This window comes from Haliotis cracherodii, unplaced genomic scaffold, assembly GCF_022045235.1.
Source record: "Haliotis cracherodii isolate W230 unplaced genomic scaffold, xgHalCrac1.p SCAF_6, whole genome shotgun sequence".
Taxonomy (NCBI): Eukaryota; Metazoa; Mollusca; class Gastropoda; order Lepetellida; family Haliotidae; genus Haliotis; species Haliotis cracherodii.
Genome location: NW_027266319.1, coordinates 52,461,372 through 52,470,033, shown reverse-complemented (window position 1 = coordinate 52,470,033; position 8,662 = coordinate 52,461,372).

Genomic DNA, 8,662 nt, shown 5'->3' with positions numbered 1-8,662 from the left:
ATCTCCTGTTTATTTGTGGGGAATGGATGGACCGGTCCCTTATCCAATGAACAAAGGGAGACCACTCTTGTCGGCTTAATAGTAGGAGTTTAGTGGTTACACACAACCAAATGTTTTCCCACAGACTTCTATAATAATGTTATATTTTTAAACAATAAAATAATAATTAAGCATTCAACAGCTATTACCTGTACGCATGTGCAAAGTCTGGCCTTAGAGCAGCAATATTTTTATTTTTTTAAAATGACTTGCTTAGCCAGCTCCTTTTCCGAGTACAGGAAGCTAAACACACCATCCCCAGTTCCGCGCCAAATGTCACTTTACTTGAAAATATCTGTGGTCACATCAAACATAAGTCATCATGTTGAAAAAGTACTAAATACAGCAAAACACGGTCAGTTTTAATAACTGGATGAATGTACATTAAAATGACATACAAATCTTCCACAATATCATCCAAGCACAGCCTGCAGATATCTCTCGATCTGCATTGAAGACTCCCTACCAAAACGGCACAGTCACACCTGGTTCTGATTGGCTGGAGCAGACCCTAGTAGCAAAGAGTTTTCAAGACCAATTGCGCAGCTTGTCTGTCAGCAGCAATTGCTGCAGCTACCGGCAACCTTAAACGTACATCACGAGCTACACACCAGCAGACCGTTCCCAGGTCGGATGAATAGTCTTTGCCAGCAATTACATACGTTCCCCAGTTAGCCAGTTAATACTAACGGGCAAAACAAACACAACCTGGCCTTCATTTTATCACCGACGGAAACCATGACAACGGCCGTCTAACCAGGATCATCTGCTTCCTTTTATTTAGTCGTTTGATTCTGCGCCGACAGTTTAGGACTTTCTTCCAGTCTTTATCACAATCAAAGGCCCCGTCCAGAAAACTTATCCTCTATATTTCAGCATCATGTAAATAGGGTTAATAACGAACAATAATTGGCCATTATAATCGGGACTGCGAGTGTAAAGACTGGAACGTCTGTTTCTTATATAAACAGCTATGAAATAGCGAAAAAAAGGAATCGGAAGGCTCAGATCTTTCCAACTGAAAACGAATCCTAAACTTTTCTTCTTGGTACAAATCTTAACACTGCTTTAGAGAGTGAATTGTATGTTTTTAACAGCTAACAGGCACGACTTGGTGGTGAACTAGCATATATCCGGCGTTTGAGTATATAGGCAAAGGTTTGAAACCTAAAAGTCGCCAAGCGTTTGGCTCCATGGCATGCAGCTACACCTGGCTGTTTGACGTTGCCGGAAATGGACGATGACGCCTCGTTCTGACTTCGTCTCCATAACATAGTAACCGTTGTCGTTGCCAACGTCCCCTTCTGTTTTTAACAGACTCACTATCGCTCTTGCTTCCTATCGCTCTGCATTTCGTTGACTACAACATGGTTTCGAGGACTTCTACTAATAAGATGTTTACTAGGCTGCATATTCAAGGTATTTAAGAAGACAGTTATTGTATTTTAAAGTGTTAGTATGTAGATTTACACTGCAATTGGCCGTTGTTCACCAGCAGGATCGGTGGGGATGACTCTGGCCGCCATTTGCAATTTGTGAAAATTCAGAAATCTGTATCTTGTCAATGTCTTTTCTGCGACTGAAATGAAGCTGTTGGTATTTACATATGACGGACGATGTTCTTAAATTTCTGCAGATGTTTTTTTCATATATATAAGACTTAACTTTGGTACATTTATATTTGTAAACTTCTCTTTCAAACGTGCGGCCTATTGCTGAAAGATGCACTGTGTATCAACACAACGATTAAATGCCCGTTTTATTTCCTTGAAGGCATTCTCGTGGCCTATACGTGTCCCCAAAAGGTCTCTATAAACCCTAGGGTGTATATTATCGGAATCTGCTATCCTTCAGACGGCCCCCAAATAGTTTTGCTTCCATTGTACACGCCATGTATGTAACGTGCATTTAAATGTGTTGTTTTTGTTTTTTTTCAGCACGGGAAGATATGATCCGGTATCATGTCACTCCTGCTGCGAGTTTGTGGCCGTCGCTGGATGAGGAATCCGACTGTGTATGTATCTTATCTACCTGTTCTTCAGATTCAACCGAATTGCTTGCTTCTTTTGTCCTTGTATCGATGTCCTCTTACGCATACTAGTGACATTATATTATATTTCCACCGTTATGGTGTGCTGAAAATGAGTCCCGGGGCACCCCTCTCCCATTTATACAATAACATTTCTTTCTAACAGTCTATCAACTTGTTTGTCGTGGGCTACCGTCTCATAGCATGTGTAACCAGGGGCATTGCACTCTGACTTTCTCTTGCAATTTGTCTTTGAAAACCTCCTTAAAACCTCGCCCAATGACCCTCCTTTCTCCCTCCCTCCCCCATCACTGATGTAGCGTCCCCAGGCTGCGTCCCCGACCCCTGTTCCCAATCCTCTGAGTGTTTTCACCCCGTTCTGGGCTCGCCCTGACCACGGCGAGACGCTCCCAGCCCCAGTCACCATCACCTACGTCGATTACTTTCCTGCCCCTAGTGACGACGACAGTGACTACTGGGTCTATGAGGACGAGGACGACGACAGCTTCGTGGAGGACCGAGAGGTTCATCCTCTGAGGAAGGCACTGAGGAGAGTTGCTGCCTTCTGGAGGAGAATCTTCTCGTAGATTTCTCATCCAGTGTGCTTGTGTGTGCGTGCGTGCGTGTCTGTGTGTGTGTGTGTGTGCGCGTGCGTGCGCGTGCGATAGGGTGTTTTTTGCATGTGTGATTGGATGTAAGTGTGTATAAGTGTGAGGGTGCGTTTTGTCTGATTGGATGTTCATGTGAGAGGATGTGTTTTGCATGAGTGATTGGGTGGAAGTGTGTTTTAGTGAGAGGATGGATTTTGCATGTGCGATTGCATGGGTGTGCATGCGAGATGTGTTTTGCATGATTGTGTGTGCATGTGAGAGGGTTTGTTTTGCATGTGTGATTGTGTATGCATGTGAGAGAATGTATTTTGCATGTGTGAATGTTTGTGCATGTGAGAGGCTGTGTTTTGCATGTGTGATTGTTTGTGCACGTGAGAGGGTGTGTTTTGCATGTGTGATTGTGTGTGAGTGTGTATGGGTGATGAAGATGTGTTTTGCGTGCATGTTCTGGTGTAAGTGGTTTTGTAAGGATGTGTTTTGGTGCTCGTCTAATAAACTATTCCCCCTTTTGGTCTATTTTGGCTGCATCCTTTTGGCTTATTTTTGGACTCACTCTTTCGATCTAGTATGTTTTGGCATACCCTTTGGCTAACATTTCCAAGTATATTTGTCTTCTAATCAGAGCACTGTTCTTCCTTTTTGGTCCTGATTCAGATACTTTCTTTTGGCACATGCCATTCTATTTCTTGATTATATCTAAATAAATATTGATGAATGGTATACACAAGAGTCTGTTTTCCTTCCTTCCTTGGATCTAATAACGAAAAGATGACAGCAACACAACAGGAGAGGCGGCTGAACCGACTCTGGTCTTAAGATATCTTGAAGAAGTTGTTATACAGAGTAAACTAATTAACAAATAAAGATATTTAGGGGGTCATTTGCCCTATCCCGCTGTGTTGCTGTCTTCTAGCCGAGAGTATTCTACAAGCCGTCTGTGACGGCAAACCCGAAGTTAATAGATCAACAAGGGTTGCCATAGCTACGAAGTTGATGTCGGAACACTGGTTATTTTACGATCACTTCACTTACTATAAGTTTGATGAAAACGTGAATGATCGAGAGTAGTCTCCCTTCGCTGTTTGTGACTGATTTACCGTTACCGAGTCTTTAGATATTTAGATATATTTTAAGAATAAAAGGGGCTTTTGCTCCTCGACTAGCGCTTATTTTCAGTCCAGGTATAGACGTAGTAATTAGTGCCTTGTATGAGACTGGGACAATTAGGGTACTCATGAACTCTTAGATCGATATAGGCTACATACAATTCGATCAAGCAAACAAAGTTATGTTTGAAAAACTTGAACCAAACCGACAAGGACTGCCAATTTGACCAGGTCTAGTCTCCCCTTGAATGTTTAGACACGAAAATCCCAATATATCCCCATGCATATGCACGTCCATGAATCCAAGTGAATGAGTTTGGTTTTAGCAATATTTCAACCATATCACGGCGGGGGACACCAGAAATGGGCTCCACACATTGTACCCATGTAGGGAATCGAACCCGGGTCTCGGCGTTACGAGCGAACGCTTTAACCACTAGGCTACCACACTGACCCCCGTGACTCCAAAGTCAATAATTTGGTGAGTGAGTATCGTTCGCTTCCCCTATGTCGCGGCAGGGAGGCACAAATAATGGACTTTTCACGTTTTATTCATCATGTATATTCATCTTGAACATTGAGTGGGAACAGAAGGGACACGTTACTTCTATGTCGACCTGGGAGATTTACAGCGTGTAGCTGTATATTGGACGGAACAACCTAATAATTTAAACAGTAGTAGTAATAGTAATTGTGGTGGTGGTAGTAGTAGTAGTAGTGGTATAAATATACGGCCTACCTATAATCATGTATGGTTTAAAAAGTAGGGAAGCTTAAAATCAAAGTGAGGCGTTTTATCTTGACCAGAGGGGAGATCAGGTTGACTGACCAAATACATGCACGGACAACAATGATGAATGTCAAAACAGGTCACTCATTACGAGCAGGTGAACACGTACTTTGCCTTACAATTAAAGAGGCTGCCAACCCCCTTTTGGTACGCGGGATTCAGGGGTTCACTTAAAGGGTATTAGGGATTCAGCAGTGTGGTACGCGGGTAGCTAATACAATCGCATTTGGGACGCAGATTTAACATTTAAATAAAAATATTGGTGCAAGTTAATATTTCCTTTATATTTTAAATTTGTTATCGATATTTTTTTAGCAAGTAAACCTTATGCTACACCCTTTTGCCAATGCCTTTGAGATTTGTGTTAAGTACTTGGTTTTCGGGATTCAGGGGAGTGGGGCTTGGCACTCGTTAAACAGCCGGGACCCTGCCTTGGCATTTGGATGAGTGGTAATACAGCTGGAAATAGCATGTAGAGGCGGCGTTAAATTCTTAAACGAATCATGAATACAATAAACAAAGTGATGCCACAGGCAAGTTAATTAGCTTGTATCTCCTGTGTATTTGTGGGGAATGGATGGACCGGTCCCTTATCCAGCTTCTTCTCGACCAATGAGCAAAGGGAGACCACTCTTGTCGGCTTAATAGTAGGAGTTTAGTGGTTACACACAACCAAATGTTTTCCCACAGACTTCTATAATAATGTTATATTTTTAAACAATAAAATAATAATTAAGCATTCAACAGCTATTACCTGTACGCATGTGCAAAGTCTGGCCTTAGAGCAGCAATATTTTTATTTTTTTAAAATGACTTGCTTAGCCAGCTCCTTTTCCGAGTACAGGAAGCTAAACACACCATCCCCAGTTCCACGCCAAATGTCACTTTACTTGAAAATATCTGTGGTCACATCAAACATAAGTCATCATGTTGAAAAAGTACTAAATACAGCAAAACACGGTCAGTTTTAATAACTGGATGAATGTACATTAAAATGACATACAAATCTTCCACAATATCATCCAAGCACAGCCTGCAGATATCTCTCGATCTGTATTGAAGACTCCCTACCAAAACGGCACAGTCACACCTGGTTCTGATTGGCTGGAGTAGACCCTAGTAGCAAAGAGTTTTCAAGACCAATTGCGCAGCTTGTCTGTCAGCAGCAATCTTTCATGTAAATACCGTTAATAACGAACAATGATTGGCCATTATAATCGAGACTGCGAGTGTATAGAATCGGAAGGCACAGATCTTTCCAACTGAAAACGAATACTTAACTTTTGTTTTTGATAAAAATCTTAACACGGCTTTAGTGAGTGAATAGTATGGTTTTTTTTACAGCTGGCAGACACGACTTGGTGGTGAGGGTGAGGTGAGGTGAGGTGAGGTGAGGTGAATTGGAGATTAACGCCGCGTCCAAGATTATTGCACTTATAAAGCGACGTGCATGTACGTGTGTGTGTTTGTGTGGCTGCTTGTACTCTAGCTCACTGAGATACCATGCCGCAGTTTAACATGAATACCCCACTCAGACACAGTATACCGACTCCGAGCCGACCAGCCGAGCACCAGACAGGGGAACAAGTACCATCTTTTGACGTCTTTGGGTATGACGTGCCGGGGATCGAACCCCGGGCCTTCCGCTCTGCCACTAGACCACGGTCACTTGGTGGTGAACTACCATATGTCCGACGTTTGAGTATATAGGCAAAGGTTTGACATTGCCATGTTTATTTGTCTTCTAATCATAGAACCGTTCTTCCTTTTTGGCCCCGATTCAGATACTTTCTTTTGGTACACGCCATTCTATTTTCCTTCCTTGGATCTAATAGCAACAAGATGACAGTAATACAGGAGGAGAGGCAGCTGAACCGAGACTGGTTTTAAGTTTGTTTGACGCCGCACTCAGTAATATAGCAGCTGTAGGAGGGCGGTCTGTAAATAATCGTGTCTGGACCAGACAATCCAGTGATTGACATCATGAGCAAATGGGAAACGATGAACAGCAGCGACTAAGTCAGCGAGCCTAACACCCCCGATCCTGTTAGTCTCCTTTTTCGCCAAGCATGGGTTACTGAAGACCTATTTTCTACCCGGGTGTGGTCTTTAGATATCCTTTAGTTGTTGTGCTGAGAAAACTAATTATAAAATGAAAACATTCAGGGTATTTGCCGCCCTATCCTGTGGTCCTTTTTGCTTAGCGTCCAGAAGCTGTATTTTCGATGGAAAACCCCGTCTACATACTTGTGTCGCCACAGTTACGAAGCCCCACGAATTTGATGTCCAACGGTGGTACCACCAAGATCACTGATGGGCCCTGGGCCTTAGAGTATGGGTTTTAACGTGGCGTCCAAGATTATCGCACATATGTAGCAACGTGTTTGTGTGTGTGTGTGTGTGTGTGTGTGTGTGTGTGTGTGTGTGCGCGCGTGCGTGCGTGCGTGCGTCTGCTTGTACTAAAGTACTCACGGAAATGAAAAAAACCTGTTCTTTCGACCTCAGATCTTAAATAAATGCAGTTAATATACAAAATATGTAAATATTCAAACAAAAAGTGTGTAAAAATGTGAATAAAACAGACTATTGTGAAACAGGGCATAACCAGGTGTAAGTTGATCAAGGTGACCTATGAAATCATTGACGACAGGTGAGAACAGGTGCATAATGCCTATAGTCTGTTTCTGCTATGTCAATTTGGACTTAGTTTTATTTTTGAATGTTGAAAGTGCCGACAAAATACCTCCTGTAAAGTACATTTTGTATTGTTCACTGAAATCAAACTAGCAAATCCAGACTAGTACTTTTCGAGTTGTTTTGTTATTTCGTATTTACAGCTACGTAACACTTTGTGTCGATTTTTAAATTGAGAAAAACAGGTTTTTTTCATTTCCGTGAGTACTTTAGTCGGGACTGATTATTAGTGCTAGCCCAGTCAGATACCATGCCCCAGTTTAACATGAATACCTCACTCAGACACAGTATTCTGACTCCGAGCTGACCAGTCCTTGTTTTTAGCCCCTTAATGCCGAGCGCCAGACAGGGTACCAACAAGTACCATCTTTAAACGTTTTTTTGTATGCCGCGGGACATCAAACGCGGACCTTCCATCTTTCTCGCGGATGCTCTAACACTAGACCACAGAGGCAGTCGGGCCTTAGAGAGGGTCAGAAAGGGGCTCCAAACGTGATGTTTTCAGTACAAAGATCCCATTGGAACTGGGGTAAGAATATGTCCACAATAAACCATGCATGTCGTCATGAGTGAGTGAAATTGGATAAATTCGAAAATATTTCTGTAATCACCACTTGTCTGCTTGATGGACAAAGAAAGTAGCAAGAGATGCAGGTGATAGACGTTTACCACTTTCGTGATAATATATTGCTGACATTCCAACAGTCTGGGATTTAAATCCACAATCATACATCTCTTGCACTCATAAAGGAAGCAACTCTGCCCAGCCAAGTGTGGCACCTTAGATGAGTGAGTGAGTGAGTGAGAGTGAGTGAGTTGGGTTTAACGCCGCTTTTAACAGTATTTCAGTTATATCACGGTGTGTCAGCTTAATGTGGGAGGAAAGCCTGGAGTGATGCAGGTCTCAGATGTTTACCACTTTGGTGAAACCCATGAGCACGGGTATTGTGCTGACAAACCTAGAAACATAATCGAGGCGAACCTACAATCATAGGTGTCTGGCATGCCCAAGGGACGCAACTCTGCACAGCGAATTGCGGCACCTAAGACGACTGGGCCACCCATGCACCCTAGATTATTGAGCAACCCTTGCCAAATCTACCCTTCAACTGTATGAAACTCTGAAGGTCAAAGATTTGGGCAAAGAGTGACCCAGTAGTTAAGAGTTTGCTTGAGAAAGAAATATTGTTTAAAGACACAATGTTTTTCACTGAGAGAAGGAGCCGGCCGTTTTTCTTTCACTTTGATTCAGGACATCAACTATGTCCACCCAAAGAAACCTATTTTCCAGTTTTTTTCTGGCACAGTTTAAAAAAAAATATCACATATACAACCTGCAACAATTGGGTCATTCCTTTCTCATGAAGCCATATAAATCAGATACTGATCATAA